The sequence below is a fragment of the Pseudorca crassidens genome, chromosome 1, assembly GCF_039906515.1.
Source record: "Pseudorca crassidens isolate mPseCra1 chromosome 1, mPseCra1.hap1, whole genome shotgun sequence".
Taxonomy (NCBI): domain Eukaryota; kingdom Metazoa; phylum Chordata; class Mammalia; order Artiodactyla; family Delphinidae; genus Pseudorca; species Pseudorca crassidens.
In genome coordinates, this window is record NC_090296.1 from 71,746,121 (window position 1) to 71,765,776 (window position 19,656).

Genomic DNA, 19,656 nt, shown 5'->3' on the forward strand with positions numbered 1-19,656 from the left:
CAAATGAGTAGAATAAAGTTCCAGGAGTATGTAAACAGGGGGCCTGAGGAGCCTCCATGTTACTGCCACATTAATGTATTTAAATCCTACCATAGTGAAACCTCGCAAAACTATTTAAATAAGAATTTCCAAGGGCTGTTAGATTTTTTTTTTAAAGCACGGAAGTTGTTCTATTTCCACTGCAAAAATGTCTACTCCATGTAAAGAGCAAACCTTGGAATGCAGTTTAGAAAACTCTTAGGAAGGAACCAAAGGCAAATTTAACAAGTAGTTGAGTCTTCATTGCTAAAATGTAGTTTTCTTTTCTGCAAAGAAAGAACGAGACCAAAGGTATGGAGGCTGGACCTACAAGGCAGTTTTGGAACCCAGGAAGTAGAAAAGCCTGATTAGATAAGCAGCAGGCCCAGCTAAAGTAATTCCAATCAGTTGGGCACTAAGAGAAACTGTAGCTTACTTGGACTTGACCACCCAGGTTGCCTCCATTTCCTACTACACACACTAAAAATGAGGCTATTCATTTTTCTATTTTCCTCCCATTCTAGGGACACAGCAAGGCTGTCATAGCTCTGTTTAATGAATGAAATAATGAATGAACTCTGATCTCTTTCGTATTTGTAATGAATAAAATATTGGTATTAATAATGAAATACAGTTATTTAACATCTAACTGGCACAGATTGAGATTTCATTTCTGATGTGTGGAACTGTGCTTTGAGTCATCAAAGGACTTTAAACCAGTTGAATGTTCAGGCTGAATATATTTATATTATATTTTTTCCTTTTTTTGGTGTGTGCCTCAGCAATATTGGAGCTACAAATATGCCCTGGGAGGATGTGAGGTTTAGTGTGCTCTCTCAAATTCTTTCCCTTCCCCTACTGCTCTTGTCCTCCCAAATATATTCTTCTAAATTCTTGGCCAAAATTTTTACAAGACAATTTACTTGGGAGAAATTCTAGATACTGACCATTGGTGGATTCACTAAATAAAGTACAGTAATTAGATAATATACAATGATTAAAAATAATATTGCATTTAATGGTTGTAAGACATTAAAATATTACACATAAAAATATGTATAAAAAGTAAATTCAGTGTAAGCTCCCATTTTTGTTTAAAAAATGAGTATATACAGCACATAGTGTTACTTTCTTATGATTAAAAAAGTTTTCTTTTTTTATTCATCTGTATTTTCAAATTTTTCTATTTTTTAATAAAATATTTGAAAATTAAATTTCAAATGCTTTTTAGATAAACATAGTTTGAGGTGATACATATATTTTTATCAATATGAGTTGTGTTGGATTTACAAGAATGTTTGAGTTTTATTCAGTTAGCTTTATGTTCACAAAATTTTTTTCTGACATTTGGTAAATATTCTGCTCAATAATCTTTCCACTACTTTTCCAAACACCCTACTCTCACTAATTTTACTATTCACTAGCAAAGAACAAGCAGCATTGGCCACCATTTGCTAAGTTTTTGTGATTCAGGTAGTTAAGTTCATCAAGAATTATCAGCTGCAGGCTGTACATTCAGAAAGAAACGGTCTTGGTGAAGGATCTAGGTGATGAGCCCTGAGCAGTGGAAGCCAGTTTATATGTGCATATCTAGCACTTACCAGCTCTTGAAAAGGGAGTTGATGAACAAAGCCTTTTTTAATGACTAACTCTGCATTTTTTTGCCAACTATACTTGTTCTATATAAAATAATTCATGTTTGAAAAAAGTGAGACATTAAAGTGCCAAACTAACTCTCATGAATCTATGAAGTCTCATAACGTCATAATAACATTCTGGAATTTTTTAATGAACACTATGTACTAACAAAAGAGAGAGAAAAAATATGTGTTAGGTATGTGGTAAAGGATGAAGTGAAGGATACAATTGGGAATAAAATTATTTCTGCTTCAGAAGTATTTACAAAATAAAAATGGTTACAGACAACAAATCATACCGAAGGTGGAATAAACCAATCTAACCCTTTGAGAATTAATGGGTTTTCAGTGACAGGAAAGAAAGTAGGGAAAAGATATTCCAAGTTCATGAGGACCAAAAGTATGAGGATATGAAAGCGCGTGACATGCTTACAAAAATGGCTAAAAGTTAAGCTTAATGGAAGAATGCTTTGGGAGATGGTCTGAACAAGCACACTGAAATCAGTTATAGCACGCTATGAATGCCATTTTAGGAAATCTGACTGTATTCCATAGGTAACAGACAATCATCTAAGTTTTTTATTTGAAAAGCGATATGCACTCTAACCTACATTTTCAGAAGCTAATTCTGGAATAAGCATAAAAGGTAGAATACTATATTAAAAGGCCAAAAACAGAGATACCAATTGGAAAGCTAGTAGAATACTTTAGGTGTGAAATGCTGTCACTGCCTGCAGTATAAGAGGAACAATGAAATTAAATGACAAACTGATGAAACACTATTGTACAGGTAGAACAAATAGAACTTAGTAATTTATCAGTGGTAAAGGCGAGGACAGTGAAAGACACAAAGATAACTGAAGTTCCTTTTAGGGACTGGGAAGATGAAGTACCAGCTCTACTGGATTGAGTTTACCTTGGCTTTGAGATATCATGAAAATTCTTGGGAATTAAGGTTAGAATTTCAGGAAAAAAAATGAAAAGTTAATAGTTATTGCCCAGAAGCCAAGGCAGGATATTTCTCAGGAAAAAACAGTGTGTTAAACAATAAAAATACCGAAACCAGAAATATAGGGACAGATTACATATTTGAAGGTTAATCACAGGAAGCAGCAAGTCATATATACATACAAGGCATGAGAAGAAAGATAATAAGATGAAAAAGACTACAGACTTTAAAATCAAGAATAAGAAATTAGAATGATATCACCAAGATGGCAACATAGGTTGTTCCTGACTTCACTCCCCTTCCCAAGGATAAGTAACAAGTGTTCAAGAACAAGATACCACTGAGAAAATACTAGAACACGGGAGTGTGGCTGAGGCACCCCCCACACACACCACAGAGACTGAGACAGACTGCATTAGAAGGTACATGAAGCAGATACACTTTGACTACATTACCTCTCACCCAGGCCAGTGCAGCACCATGAAGAGAGGTCTCCTCTAAGTCTTCAGTTCCTCCAGTGGGAAAAGAGAACCCACAAGGGACAACCAGCTCCCCCAGTGTTGTGGGTCACTTTGAAGGAGCCACTACTCTGATCTCACACCACACGGATTGCAGGGGAATCTGCGGGGCACAACCACTGGGAATCTGCCTGTGACAGAGAAGTGGCGAGGGACTTGCAACAACCAGCACATGGATCTTGGCAGACTGAGTTTATAACTCTAGTGCCCAAGTAGTAATCCCAACTGGAGGTTTTGCTCATTCTGCAGAACCAAGTGGGAGGACACACTCTGACCAGTAAACTCAGAGGTGTGCCCATCTGATGATTCAGATCCTCAAACAGGAGTTTTGCTTAACCTAGAGCCTGGTTTGACCATACAGAGGCAAGGAGCTGAATCATAGCCCTACCCACCATCCTACCCACTATGGATGGTGTCTTTAGCCCCTTTGACCAGAAGGACTAGTGACAACTCCAGGAAGCACTGCAGCCCAGGGATGCTCCAGCTGAAAAGAGGGTGAATAGAGCTGATCGCCCCCAGAGCAAAGCCAGTGCCAGGTGTGGAGGCTTTCCCTGCTACACACAGGCAGGGGAATTAATTCATACCAAGGCTGAGAGTACCTCCCAGACCCTCCCAACTAGAGAGCCTATTCAGAAAATTCAGAACTGCTTAGAGGGGCCCCTTCCCCTCCCAATCAGGCAAGGGAGCTAAGCTATAGCCTCAACCACTGTGGAAACTGTCTTCCAGCCCCATGGGACCAGAAGGGCTACAGACAACTCCTGAAAGCTGTGCAGCCCAGTGGCACTAGAGTTGAAAGACAGGCAGAGCCACAGTTTGCAAAGTAAAGTCAGTGGCCTTGTTTAGTCAGGGAACTTGGGGCATGGGTCGGCTTGAGTTAAGACAACACACAAAAAGTTTTACTGGCTTTAGAGTGGGTTCTCACTGAGCCTGGGCAGGGAATCTAATTCATAGCCCTCCTCATTATTGAAGACAGTCTTCAGCCTGTCCAACCAGGGAACCTAAGCAGAGAATACAGAAAGGCACATAGCCCAATGGATAGCTTTATGTAAAGTGGCACCAGAACAGAAAGCAGAGCCTGGGGCTTCTGTCTGCAGAGCAAAACAAATGGCCTCACCTGACTGGGGAATTCAGTGCATACTGTAGACTGATTTGAGTCCTCAAACAATGAGCTGTATAGGATCTGGGTCCTGTCCTGCTACCCTTCCAGGGCAGGAAATCTAATTCATAGTCCCATCTACTACTGCATATAGTACCAAGTCCTATCCATGTAGTAAACCTGATCAGAGAATAGAGGCAACTGTGGAGCCCATCCTACAGCCTCACTTGGGGAGGGAACCAAGCCAACAGTCCTATCCAGCTGCTCTCAGTCAGTGGTACATACCTCTCAACCCATGCTCAAATCCTGAAGTGTTGCCTCACCCAAATATAGACCATATAGCAGACTCAGCTGCTCAAGGACATAACCAGCAGACACAGCTGGAAACCCAACCTGAGCTGACGAGTGAAAAACTATCTCTGTCAAAGCAAACCTATGAAGTCTAAAAGAGGAGCCCCATTTCTCAAATGCATAGATACAAATGTAAGAAATCAAGACTCACAAAAAATAAGGTAAATATGACACCACCAAGGAAACTAATAAAACTCCAATAACTGAGGTTGCAGAAATGAAGATATATGAACTGTCAGACAAGAATTTAGAATAATCCTCTTTAGGAAGCTTAATGAATTACAAGAAAACACAAACAAACAACTAAACTAAATTAGGAAAACATGCATGAACAAAAGAAGTCCAACAAGGAAACACCAACCATAAAAAAAAAATTTTTAATAAAAAATAAAACATCAGAAATCCTTGAGGGGAAAAATACAATATTTGAACTGAAGAATTCAATAGACAGTTTCAAAAGTAGACTCAATCATACAGAAGAAAGAATCAGCAACCTGGATGACAGGACACTAGGAAAATACCCAGTGAGAGGAGCAAAAAAGAAAAAAGGATGAAAAAGATTAAAGAAAGCCTGCAGAAATTATGTGACACATTGAAAATAAACAATATTCACATTATGGTAATTCTAGAAGGAGAAGAGAAAGAGAAAGGGACAGAAGGTATGTTTAAAGCAATAATGGCTGAGAACTTCCACAACCTGGGGAAAGAAATGGATATCCACATTCATGAGGTCCCAAAAACCCCAAACAGGTTGAACCTGAATAGGGTTACATCCAGACACATTATAAATTAATTGTCAAAAGTCAAATACAAAGAATTTTAAGAGCAGCAAGAGAAAAGAGGGAAGAAGGAAGTTAGATACTAAGGAACTCCCATAAAATGATTGGCAGATTTCTCAACAGAAACATTTCATTGCAGAAGAGAATGGGATGACATACTCAAAGCTTTCAAAGAAAATAATTGTCAAACAAGAATTTTATACCCAGCACACTGTCATTCAGAAACAAAGATGGGATGAAAAGATTCCGGAAAGAACAAAATCTGAGGGAGTTCATAACCACCAGAACTGCCTTACAAGAAATGCTCAGGGGATTCTTTGACTGGAAATAAAGGAACATTAATTAACATCATAAAAACATGAAAAGGTAGTGTTAATCCCTTAGTAATGGTAAATATATAGTCATAGTTGGATTCTGCAATATGGTGAAGTAGCACATAATTCACTTAAAACTCTAGTTTAAAAAAAATTTTAGCAGGTAGTAAAAATAACCATAACTACAATAACCTGCTGTTACATAATATAAAAAAGCATGTAAATGATAATAGCAATCACCTAATATGTGTTGGGGGGAGGAGAATTAATAGTATAAAGTTTATGAATTCTACTGAAGTTAAACTGTTATCAGTTTAAAATAGGGTGTTATAACTTGAAGATATTTTATATAAGCCTCATGATAGCCACAAGAGAAAAAACTGTCATAATCACACAAAAGAACACTATAACTAGTGTTCATCAATGAATTTGAGAAAGTTGCAAGATACAAAATTAATACACAGAAATCTCTTGCATTCCTATACACTAAAAATGAAAAATCAGAAAGGGAAATTAAGGAAACAATCCCATTTACCATCATATCAAAAAGAATAAAATACCTAGGAATAAACCTACCAAAGGAGGCAGAAGACCTATACTCGGAAAACTACAGATACTGATGAAAGATATCAAAAATGACACAAACAGATGGAGAGATATTCCATGTACTTGGATTGGAAGAATCAATATTGTGAAAATGACTACACTACCCAAACTAATCTAGATTCAATACAATCCTTATCAAACTACTAACAGAATTTTTCACATAATTAGAACAAAAAAATTTTTTAATTTGTATGGAAACACAAAAGACCCCAAATAGCCAAGACAATCTTGAGAAAGAAAAACAAAGCTGGAGGAATCAGGCTCCCTGACTTCAAACTATACTACAAAGCTACAGTCATCAAAACAGTATGGTACTGGCACAGAAACAGAAATACAGACCAATGGAACAGGATAGAAAGTTGAGAGATAAACCCACACACCTATGGTCACCTAATCTAGGTGGCAAGAATATACCAGACAGTCTCTTCAATAAGAGGCGCTGGGAAAACGGGAGAGCTACATGTAAAAGAATGAAATTAGGGGCTTCCCTGGTGGTGCAAGTCTGCCTGCCGATGCAGGGGACATGGGTTCATGCCCCGGTCCGGGAAGATCCCACGTGCCGTCGAGTGGCTGGGCCTGTGAGCCATGGCTACTGAGCCTGTGCATCTGGAGCCTCTGCCCCTCAATGGGAGAGGCCACAATAGTGAGAGGCCCGCGTACCACAAAAAAAGAAAAAAAACAAAACAAACAAAAAAAGAATGAAATGAGAACATTCTCTAACACCATACACAAAAATAAACACAAAATGAATTAAAGACCTAAATGTAAGACCAGATACTATAAAGCTGTTAGAGTAAAACATAGGCAGAACACTCTCTGACATGAATTGCAGCAAGACCTTTTACGATCCACCTCCAAGAGTAATGAAAATAACAACAAAAATAAAGAAATGGGACCTAATGAAACGTAAAAGCTTTTGCACAGCAAAGGAAGCCATCAAAAAGACAACCCACAGAAAGGAAGAAAATATTTGCAAACAAAGCAACAGACAAGGGATTAATCTCCAAAATATAAAAACCAGTCATGCAACTCAATATCCAAAAGCAAAAAATCCAATCAAAAAATGGGGAGAAGATCTAAATAAACATTTCTCCAAATAAGACATACAGATTGCCAAAAAGCACATGAAAAGATACTCAACATCACTAATTATTAAAGAAATGCAAATCAAAACTACAATGAGGTATCACCTCACACCAGTTAGAATGGCCATCATCAAAAAAATCTACAAACAATAAATGCTGGAGAGGGTGCGGAGAAAAGGAAACCTCCTACACTGTTGGTAGGAATGTAAATTGGTACAGCCACTATGGAAAGCATTATGGAGATTCCTTAAAAAACAATCCAGCAATCCCACTCCTGGGCTTATATCTGGAGAAAACCATAATTCGAAAAGATACATGCACCCCAATGTTCATTGCAGCACTATTTACAATAGCCAGGAAATGGAAGCAACCTAAATGTCCATCGACAGAGGAATGGATAAAGAAGATGTGGTAGATATATACAATGGAATATTACTCAGCCATAAAAAGGAACGAAATAATGCCATTTGCAGTGACATGGATGGACCTCCAGATTGTCATACTTAGAGAAGTGAGATAGAGAAAGACAAATGTCATATGATATTGCTTATATGTGGAATCTAAAAAAGTGGTACAAATGAACCTATTTACAAAACAGAAATAGAGTCACAGATGTAGAAAACAAACTTATGGTTACCACAGGGGGAAATGGGGGAAGAGGTAAATTGGGAGATTGGGATTGACATATACACACTACTACATATAAAATAGTTAACTAATAAGAACCTACTGTATAGCACAGGGAGCTCCATTCAATACTGTGTAATGACCTATATGGAAACAGAATCTAAAAAAAGAGTGGATATATGTATATGTATAACTGACTCACTTTCCTGTACAGCAGAAATTAACACAACACTGAAAATCAACTATACTCCAATAAATAAATGTTTTACCCTTGGAGAAAAAGAACACAATAAAATGTCAAAGCATACTGATGTCAAAAGACATCAGAACATACACAGACAACAAAATAAGAAAAAAGGAACAAGGGATCTACAAAACAATCAGAAAACAATTAACAAAATGCAAACAGTAAGTCCTTATCTATCAATAATTACTTTAAAGGTAACCAGATTAAATTAACCAAGTTATTATTATCTAATGGTAAAAAAAAAGACAAAGCAAGTCATTATTCAATGACAAAAGGGTTAATACATCACGAAGGTATACCAATTGTAAATATTCATGTGCCCAACATTGGATCACCTAAATACGGGAAGCAAAAACTAACAGAGCTAAAAGGAGAAATAAACGATAATACAATAATAGTTGGGGACTCTAATATCTTATTCTCAATAATGAGTAGATCATCCAGACTGAGAATCAATAAGGAAACAGTGATTTTGAATAATGCTATAGACCAACTGGACTTACAGACATATACAGAACATCCTATCCAACAACTACAGAATACACATTCTTATCAAGCATACACGCAACATTTTCTATAATAGACCATATTTTAGGCCAAAAACAAGTCTTAGAAAATTCAGGACTGAAATCATACCATATAGCTACTCTGACAATACTGGCATGAAACTAGACATCAACACAAGAGGAAAGCTGGAAAATTCACAAACATGGAAATTAAACAACACTCTTCTGAGAACCAACAGATCAAAGAAAAATTAAAGGGGAAATAAAAGGTTTCTTGAGACAAAAATGGAAATACAACATACCAAAACTTGTGAGATGTAGCAAAAGCAGTTCTAAGAGGAAAGTTCATAGCAATAAACAGCCACATTAAGAAGCAAGAAAGATCCCAAATACAGTAAGTCCCCTACATACGAACCTCCAACCTGCGAACTTTCAAAGATGCGAACGTACGTTACATCAGCGTCAGGTGTGAGTGAAATTGCAGTTTACCCTCTGTCTCCTATTGCTGATGATCCTTCAGCTCTACCATTTCCCACCTCCTCTCCCTCCTCATTTCAGTACTCTTATTTCCTGTTCACTCGATGCCAACCCCTGTATGCCAGCTGTTGTACTGTACTACTGTAATTTTCAAGGTACTGTACCGTAAGATTAAAAATGTTGTCTTTATTTTTGGTGTTTTTTTATGTATTATTTGTGTGAAAAGTATGAACCTATTACAGTACAGTACTATGTAGCTGATTGGGTTAATTGAGTACCTAGGTTAACTTTGTTGGACTTACAAAAAAATTGGACTTACAAATGTGCTCTCAGAACAGAACTCATTCATATGTAGGGGACTAACTATAAACAACCTAACTCTTTGCCTTAAAGAGCCAGAAAAAAAAAAGAGCAAACTGAACCCAAAATTGGCAGAAAAAAAAGGGAATAATAAATATTACAGCAAACATAAAGCACAGAACAGAAAAATAGAAAAATTAACCAAACTAAGGCTTGATTTTTTGAAAAGGTAAACAAAATTGACAAACTTTTAGCTAGACTAGCCAAAAAAAAAAAAGAGAGGATGAAATTAACAAAATTATAAATAAAAAAAGACATTATAATGGAAACCACAGAAATTCAAAGGATCATATAAGAAGCTACCATGAGGGGACTTCCCTGATGGTGCAGTGGTTAAGAATCAGCCTGCCAATGCAGGGGACACGGGTTCGAGCCCTGGTACAGGAAGATCCCAAATGCCAAGGAACAACTAAGCCCATGCACCACAACTAATGAGCCTGCGCTCTAGAGCCCGCAAGCCACAACAACTGAGCCTGCGTGCCATAACTACTGGAGGCCATGTGCCTAGAGCTCATGCTCCACAACAAGAGAAGCCACCGCAATGAGAAGCCCACTCACTGCAACAAAGAGTAGCCCCCACTTGCTGCAACTAGAGATAGCCAGCACACAGCAACAAAGACTCAACACAGCCAAAAACAAAAATTAATTAATTAATTAATTTTTTAAAAAGAAGCTACTATGTAAAACTACATGCCAATAAACTGGACAACAAGAAGAAATGGAAATATTCTTAGAAGAACAAAATTTACCAAGACTGAATCAGGAAAAAATAGAAAATCTGACTAGACCAATTAATAGTAAGGAGACTGAATCAGTAATCAAACATCTCCCAAGAAGAAAATCCCAGGACCAGATGACTGCACTGGTGAATTACACCAAACATTTAAAGAAGAATTAATACCAATGCTTCTTAAACTCTTCCAAAAACGCAAAGAGGAAGAAACACCCCCATACTAATTTAACAAGGCCAGCTTTATCCTGAAACCAAAACCAGAAAAGGACACTACCAGAAAAGAAAACTATAGGCCAATATCTCTGATGAGTACAAATGCAAAACTTCTCAATGAAATACTGGCAGACCAAATTCAGTCGCAAATTAAAAGGATCATTAACCATGACCAAGTGGGAATTATCCCTGGGATGCAAGGATGATTCAACATATGCAAATCAATCACTGTGATACATCACATTAATAAAATGAAAAAAATATCATGATCATCTCAATAGATGCAGAAAAAGCATTAGACAAAATTCAACATCCCTTAATGATAAAAAATTAACAGGCACAGAAGGAACATACTTCAACATAATAAAGGCCATATATGACACATGCACAGCTTACATCACACTCAAGGGTGAAAGTTTGAAAGCTTTTCCTATAAGATCAGGAACAAGACAAGGGTACAAGATCAGGAACAAGACTCTCAGCATTCCTATCCAACCTAGTACCAGAAGCCTAGCTAAACAATTGGGCAAGAAAAAGAAATAAAAAATATCAGAACTGGAAAGGAAGTAGTAAAACTCTATTTGAAGATACATGATTTTATATATAGAAAATCCTAAAGCTTCAACAAAAAACTCTTAAATCTAATCAGTGAATTCAGTAAAGTTGCAGGATACAAAATTAACATTCAAAAATCAGTACCACTTTTATACACTAACAACAAATTCTGAAAAAGAAATAAAGAAATTGATCCCATTTACAACAGCATCAAAACTACAAGACATTGATGAAAGAAACTGAAGAAGACAAATAAAAGGACAGGTATCCTGTGTTCATGAACTGGGAGATTTAATACCGTTAAAATGTCAATACTGGGCTTCCCTGGTGGCGCAGTGGTTGAGAGCCCGCCTGCTGATGCAGGGACACGGGTTCATGCCCCGGTCCAGGAAGATCCTACATGCCGCGGATCGGCTGGGCCGTGAGCCATGGCTGCTGAGCCTGCACATCCAGAGCCTGTGCTCTGCAACGGGAGAGGCCACAGCAGTGAGAAGCCCACATACCGCAAAAAAAAAAAAAAAAAGAAAGAAAAAAGTCAATACTATCAAAAGCCATCTATAAATTCAATGGAATCTCTATCAATGTTCCAATAGCATTTTTTACAGAAATATAGAAAAACACTCTTAAAATTTATATGGAACCACAGAAGACCCAAATAACCAACAAATCCTGAAAAAGAAGAACAAAGCAGGAATCATCACATTTCCTGATTTCAAGCTGTACAATAAAGCTATAATCATCAAAACAGTGTGGTATTGGCATTACAAGAAAAATACACCAATGGAACAGAATCAAGAACCCAAAAATAAACCCACACAAACATGGTCAACTAATGTTTAATAAGGGAGCCAAAAATACTCAATGGGGAAATACTTGTCTCTTCAATAAATGTTTTAAGGAAAACTGGATAAACACAGGCAGAAAAATGAAATTGGATCCTTATATCACACACAGAAATTAACTCAAAATGGATTAAAGACTTAAATGTATGACCTGACATGAGGAAAACTGGATAACCACAGGCAGAAAAATTAAATTGGATCCTTATCTTACATCACCCCCAGAAATTAACTCAAAATGGATTAAAGAATTAAATGTAAGATATGAAACTCCTAGTAAAAAAAAAAACAAAAAAAAAACAGGAATTAAGCTCCTTGACATGGGTCTTGGTAATGATCTTTTGGATATGATGCCTAAAGCATAAGAAACAAAATAAAAAATAAACAAGTGGGATTACATCAATCTAAAACCTTCCATACAGCAAAAGAAACCATCAACAAAATGAAAAGACCACCTAGACAATGGAACAAATGCAAACAATATATATGTCTGATAAGGAGTTAATATCTAAGATACAGAAAGAATTCATACAATTCAATTGCAAAAAAATCAAATAACACAAATAAAAAATGAACAAAGGACTTAGAAACTAAGAGCACTTTTTCTTTAAAGAAAGGACAATAACCAAGACATCACTGAGGAAATCAAAAAATACCTAGAAACAAATGACAATGAAAACACAATGACCCCAAAACCATGGGATACAGCAAATGCAGTTCTAAGAGGGAAGTTTATAGGAATACAATCCTACCTCTAGAAACAAGAACAACCTAATCTTACACATAAAGCAACTAGATAAAGAACAAAAAAAAAACCCCAAAGGTAGCAGAAGGAAAGAAATCATAAAGATCAGATCAGAAATAAATGAAAAACAAATGAGGGAAACAGGAGAAAAGATCAATAAAACTAAAAGCTGGTTCTTTGAGAAGATAAACAAAATTGACAAACCATTAGCCAGACTCATCAAGAAATAAAGGGAGAAGACTCAAATCAACAGAATTAGAAATGAAAAAGGAGAAGTAATAACTGGCACTGCAGAAATACAAAGGATCATGAGAGACTACAACAAGCAACTACATGCCAATAAAATGGACAACTTGGAAGAAATGGACAAATTCTTATAAAAGTACAACCTTCCAAGACTGAACCAGGAAGAAGTAGAAAATATGAACTGACCAATAACAAGCCCTGAAATTGAAACTGTGATTAAAAATCTTCCAAAAAACAAAAGCTCAGGGCCAGATGGCTTCACAGGCAAATTCTATCAAACATTTAGAGAAGAGCTAACACCTATCCTTCTCAAACTCTTCCAAAATATAGCAGAAGGAGGAACACTCCCAAACTTATTCTACAAGGCCACCATCACCCTGATACCAAAACCAGACAAAGATGCCACAAAAAAAGAAAACTACAGGCCAATATCACTGATGAACATAGACATAAACATCCTCAACAAAATACTAACAAACAGAATCCAACAGCACATTAATAGGATCATACACCATGATCAAGTGGGGTTTATCCCAGGAATGCAAGGATCTTCAGTATATGCAAATCAATCAATGTGATACACCGTATTAACTAATTGAAGAAGAAAAACCATATGATAATCTCAATAGATGTAAAAAAAAGGTTTTGACAAAATTCAACACCCATTTATGATAAACTCTCCAGAACATGGGCACAGAAGGAACCTACCTCAACATAATAAAGGTCATATATGACAAACCCACAGCCAAATTCATTCTCAGTAGTGAAAAACTGAAACAATTTCTTCTAAGATCAGGAACAAGACAAGGTTGCCCACTCTCACTACTATTATTGAACATAGTTTTGGAAGTTTTCACCAGGGCATTCTGAGAAGAAAAATAAATAAAAGGAATCCAAGTCGGAAAAGAGGAAGTAAAACTGTCACTGTTTACAGATGACATGATACTATACATAGAGAATCCTAAAGATGTTACCAGAAAACTACTAGAGCTAATCAATGAATCTGGTAAATTAGCAGGATACAAAATTAATGCACAGAAATCTCTGTCATTCCTATACACTAACAATGAAAAATCTAAAAGAGAAATTAAGGAAACACTCCTATTTACCACTGCAACAAAAATAATAAAATACCTAGGAATAAACCTACCTAAGGAGACAAAAGACCTGTACTCAGAAAACTATAAGACACTGATGAAAGAAATCAAAGATGTTACAAACAGATGGAGAGACATATACTATGCTCTTGGATTGGAAGAATCAACATTGTGAAAATAACTATACTACCCAAAGCAATCTACAGATTCAATGCAATCCCTATCAAACTACCACTGGCATTTTTCACAGAACTAGAACAAAAAATTTCACAATCTGTATGGAAACACAGAAGACCCCCAAATAGCCAAAGCAGTGTTGAGAAAGAAAAACAGAGCTGGAGGAATCAGGCTCCCTGACTTCAGACTATACTACAAAGTTACAGTCATCAAAACAGTGTGGTACTGGCACAAAAACAGAAAGATAGATCAATGGAACAGGATAGAAAGCCCAGAGATAAACCCATGCACCTATGGTCACCTTATCTTTGATAAAGGAGGCAAGAATATGCAATTGAGAAAAGAGAGCCTCTTCAATAAGTGGTACTGGGAAAACTGGACAGCTACATGTAAAAGAATGAAATTAGAACACTCCATAACAGCATACACAAAAATAGTCATAATGGATTAAAGACCTAAATGTAAGGCCAGATACTGTAAAACTCTTAGAGGAAAACATATGCAGAACACTCTACGACATAAGTCACAGCAAGATCCTTTTTGACCCACGTCCTAGAGTAATGGAAAAAAAAACAAACAAATGGGACCTAATGAAACCAAATCTTTTGCACAGCCACGGAAACCATAAACAAGACAAAAAGACAACCCTCAGAATGGGAGAAAATATTTGCAAATGAAGCAACTGACAAAGGATTAATCTCCAAAATATGCAAGCAGCACATGTAGCTCAATATCAAAAAAACAAACAGCCCAATCCAAAAGTGGGCGGAAGACATAAATTGACATTTCTCCAAAGAAGACGTAGATTGCCAGCAAACATATGAAAGAATGCTCAACATCACTAAACATTAGAGAAATGCAAATCCAAACCAGAAGACGCAGACGTAGAGCATGGATGGACTTGAGGACATGGGGAGGGGGAAGGGTAAGCTGGGTCGAAGTGAGAGAGTAGCACTGACATATATACACTACCAAATGGAAAAGATATAGGAAGTGGGAAGCAGCTGTATCACACAGGGATATCAACTCAGTGCTTTGTGACCACCTAGACGGGATAGAAGGGTGGGAGGGAGACACAAAATGGAGGGGATATGGAGATATATGTATACATATAGCTGATTCACTTTGTTGTACAGCAGAAACTAATACAACAATGTAAAGCAATTATACTCCAATAAAGATTCAAAAAAAAAAAAAGGAGGACAAATTATGTGGAAACCCAGAAACAAATTAGTTTATTCCAAGGGAAGGAAGTTGAGGGCATTATGTTGGGCTGTTTCTTTACTACCAAAGCATACAGCAACCCTATGGCTTAAGATAATACATGGATTTATTTACAACAATTTTGAAACCTCAGAAAGCTTTCGGTGGAGTAACATCTGACATAAACGGGCAGGAAGGGTACAGCTCACAGACGCAGAAGATATATGGAGCCCTAGAAGAACAATTACTGCCACTGCAATTAGGTTTCCTTTGGAAACACCTTTTCATTAAGAAAGTAAAATGAATGTATTTAGTGCCTGAAAAATCTAATGCTACACATGGCTCAGTGAACTGCACAACATTATACCACTACTTTTATGTAAAAACACCAACTGTCTTAGAAAAAGATGGCGTCATTTTCTAAGTGAGATGAGCAGCTAGGGAAAATGCCACAGTCTTTCTACTCAGAATGGGACACAACTGGCTAGACTGTGGTCATACTGCCTGGATTCAAAATCCAACTCTGCCACCTTAGGTGTGACCATAAGCACGAGCAAATTAAACAAACTTCTGTGCGTCTTTTTCTTCAACGAGACTAATCTATAGGTTTGTTGTGAGGATGGAAAAACAGTGCATAGTAAGAACCCATAAAACTAGTGCCATTGTCCTCCTCCTCTAGCTGTCTTCTTCCTTCAGCTCCCCTTTCTCTACTTTCTGCTCTGCCTCCTTCTCCTTTATCCTCATCTTTCTTCTACTTCACTCTAAGTATTAATTCCTTCAACATATGTTCACTGAATATTCACTCTGTGTCAGATACTATGGCCTGGAATTACACTGATGAACAAAATACTGGCATACCTCATTTTATTTTACTTCAATTTGTTGTGCTTTGCAGCTAATGCATTTTTCACAAATCGCAGGTCTGTGGCAACCCTGCATCAAGCAAGTCTACTGGCACCATTTTTCCAACAGCATTTGTATACTTCACATCTCTGTGTCACATTTTGGTAACTGCTGCAATATTTCAAACTTTTTCATTATTATTATATTTGCTACGGTGATCTATGATCAGTGACCTTTGATGTTAATACTGCAAAAAGATTAGGACTTGCTGAAGGCTCAAGTTATGGTTAGCAGTTTTTAGCAATAAAGTATTTTTTAATTAAGGTATGTACATTGCTTTGTTAGACATAATGCTACTGCACACTTAGACTACAATACAGGGTAAACATAACTTTTATATGCACTGAGAAACCAAAAGATTCACGTGACTTGCTTTATTGGGATATTCACTTTACTGAAGTGGTTTAGAAACAGACCACCGCGATATCTCCAAGATACGCCTGTATACGTGATTCCTGATCTCTCTGAGTATACTAAAGCACCAAGTTTTGCACAGCTCAAAAGCTCAAAGCTCTAGTTTAGAAGGAAAATGCTGAATAAAAAATATAAATATCTGACAACAAATTGTGAAAATTTTATTGAAAGAAAATAACAAGGGGCAATAAAATAGAATGATGTGAATAATTATTCCAATGTGGTGGTAGGCAAAGGACTCTCTGAAGAACCAACATATAAGCAGAGTTATAAAAATCCCAAAATTTTGAAAGCACAAATATTATTTAATTTTCCAAAAATTGTCATCCAAAATATATTTATTCCCAATCAATTCAAACATTACTATTTTAAGTGCTTACAAATTATATACTTATCAGGATTTCTGTGCTGAAAACAGAAAAATCTTTGCTTGGAGTCTAAGATTGTTTCTATGGGGAAAAAAAGTTAATCAAATAAAAAGTAGTAAATTCCAATTTAAAAAGTCAACAAAATCGAAAAATGGGCAGAAGACCTACAGACATTTCTCCAAAGAAGACATACAGATGGCAAATAGTCACATGAAAATATGCTCATCACCGCTAATTATTAGAGAAACACAAATCAAAACTAAAATGAGGTATCACTTCACACTGGTCAGAATGGTCATCATTAAAAAGTCTACAAATAAGTGTTGGAGAGGGTGTGGAGAAAATGGAACCCTCTTACACTGTTGGTGGAAATGTAAATTGGTGCAGCCATTATGGAAAACAGTATGTAGGTTCCTCAAAACACTAAAAATAGAGTTAATATATGACCCAGCAATCCCACTCCTGGGCATATATCCAGAAAAAAACTATAATTCAAAAAGATACATGCACCCCTATGTTCATAGCAGCACTATTCACAATAGCCAAGACATGGAAACAACCTAAATGTCCATCAACAGATGAATGGATAAAGAAGATGTAGTGTTTATATATACAATGGAATATTACTCAACCATAAAAAAGAATGAGATAATGCCATTTGCAGCAACATGGACTGATCTAGAGCTTATCATACTAAGTGAAGTAAGTCAGAAAGAGAAAGACAAGTACCATATGATATCACTTATATGTGGAATCTAAAATACAACACAAATGAATATATCTACACAACAGAAACAAACTCACAGTCATAGAGAACAGATTTGTGGTTGCCAAGGGGATGAGGGGGTGGGAGGGAAGGATTGGGAGCTTGGGATTAGCAGAAGCAAACTAGTAAATATAGGATGGCTAAACAACAAGGTTCAACTGTACAGCGCAGGGAACTATATTCAATATCCTGTGATAAACCAGAATGGAAAAGAATACAGAAAAGAATATATATATATTGTGTAATTGAGTCACCTTGCTCTACAGCAGAAATTAGCACAACACTATAAATTAACTACACTTCAATAATTTTTTAAAGTCAACCAAAAATTAAAACAGACCTTTAAATGAGTATTACATGTTCTAACCAAATTTGAACTAGTCTGTGAAGAAAATACAACCTAAAGCTAAATTAACCAAATCCTTAACCTTAAGGAAAAAAGATATTATATGAGAATCAAAAGGACAACTAATTATAGTTAATCTGTATAACGTCTGTCATATAGATAATGTTGTCTGAAATGTCAGGAAAAGGTTCTTAGCAATTCCTGCTGATATAATATGGGGAGGTTAATTATAATTAGTCTATAAGACCTATAGAAACATCATTGTTAAAACATTCAAAGAGAAGAGTTGGAAGACTATGGTGGTTTGAGAACAAGAGGTGAAACAGAAACCAGTAAAAGAAAACAAGTTTGGACAAAACTAGTGGTCAAAATCAATAAAATAAAAAGCAGAGATGTGAGTCTGATAGTTAAGTCAAAAGGACTGATTTCCTTTTACTTAATCAGATTGTCAAAATGTAGGAGTTGGGAGAAGTAAAGCAATAAGCCATGGTTCAGACTCACAGCTTAGACTAGGAAAAGAAGAGATACTTTAGGACCTAACTCTACTTGGTGGATGTCTCCATTGCCATATGACTTGAAATAGGCAAGTAAATGCCAACATCATTGGCCTCACCTCACCTGACATTCATGATTACTGGTATATCAAGTTTATGAGATCTCATAAGAGTTAATCTGCTTTTATAAACCTCTTACTTTGATTTTCTAGCAGCTAACATCATTTCATAGAAAACAGTGAAATAGTAAAATTTTGATGGGTATGTTACAGCTAACAATGGAACCGAGGCCACTATCCACAGCAAAGAAAAATATAATTAGGTAATTAATGACTGAGGTCACTTATGATTATGTCATTTATGTATTATCATGTGTAGTTTAAACAAGACACATATTAGCTGTAAAAAGAATATATAAAAATATGCAAGATACTTTTTTCCCTACTATAAAAAGAAAAATATATGCAGTTGAGGTATTCTTGGGGAAACAAATATAAAGACAAGAACCAGTTGCTCTAATCAAAGTAGATATTAGCTTCCAAGTAAAAATGGTTAGCTAAGCAACAAATGTGTGAGGTAGATATACTGAAAATCTCCTTTTCATAAGCTTATAACATTAGCTTGAATTCAATATTCACATGTGATATGCATTTTTCTACAATACAACTATTATCAGTTTATGATTGCCATATGAAAGAAGTAATTTTGGAGTTTTTTTACCTGTACCTACCACCCCTCTTTGCAGGTACTGATTTTTAAATCATGACATCATTTCTTTGGAAAATTTTTAATTACAATTCATAGCTTTAAACAATTTCTATGCACTCCATGAATATTTCACTATGAAAAATTAAGTTGGTGAGAGTTCACTTTGGATGTTGCCATTTTAAACAAGTTATAGGGGATATTTTTTGCTTTTACTAAATGGTATGAGAAACAAAAATTGTAAAATATTTAACAGATCTAAACTTTTTTCTTTGGGACCTT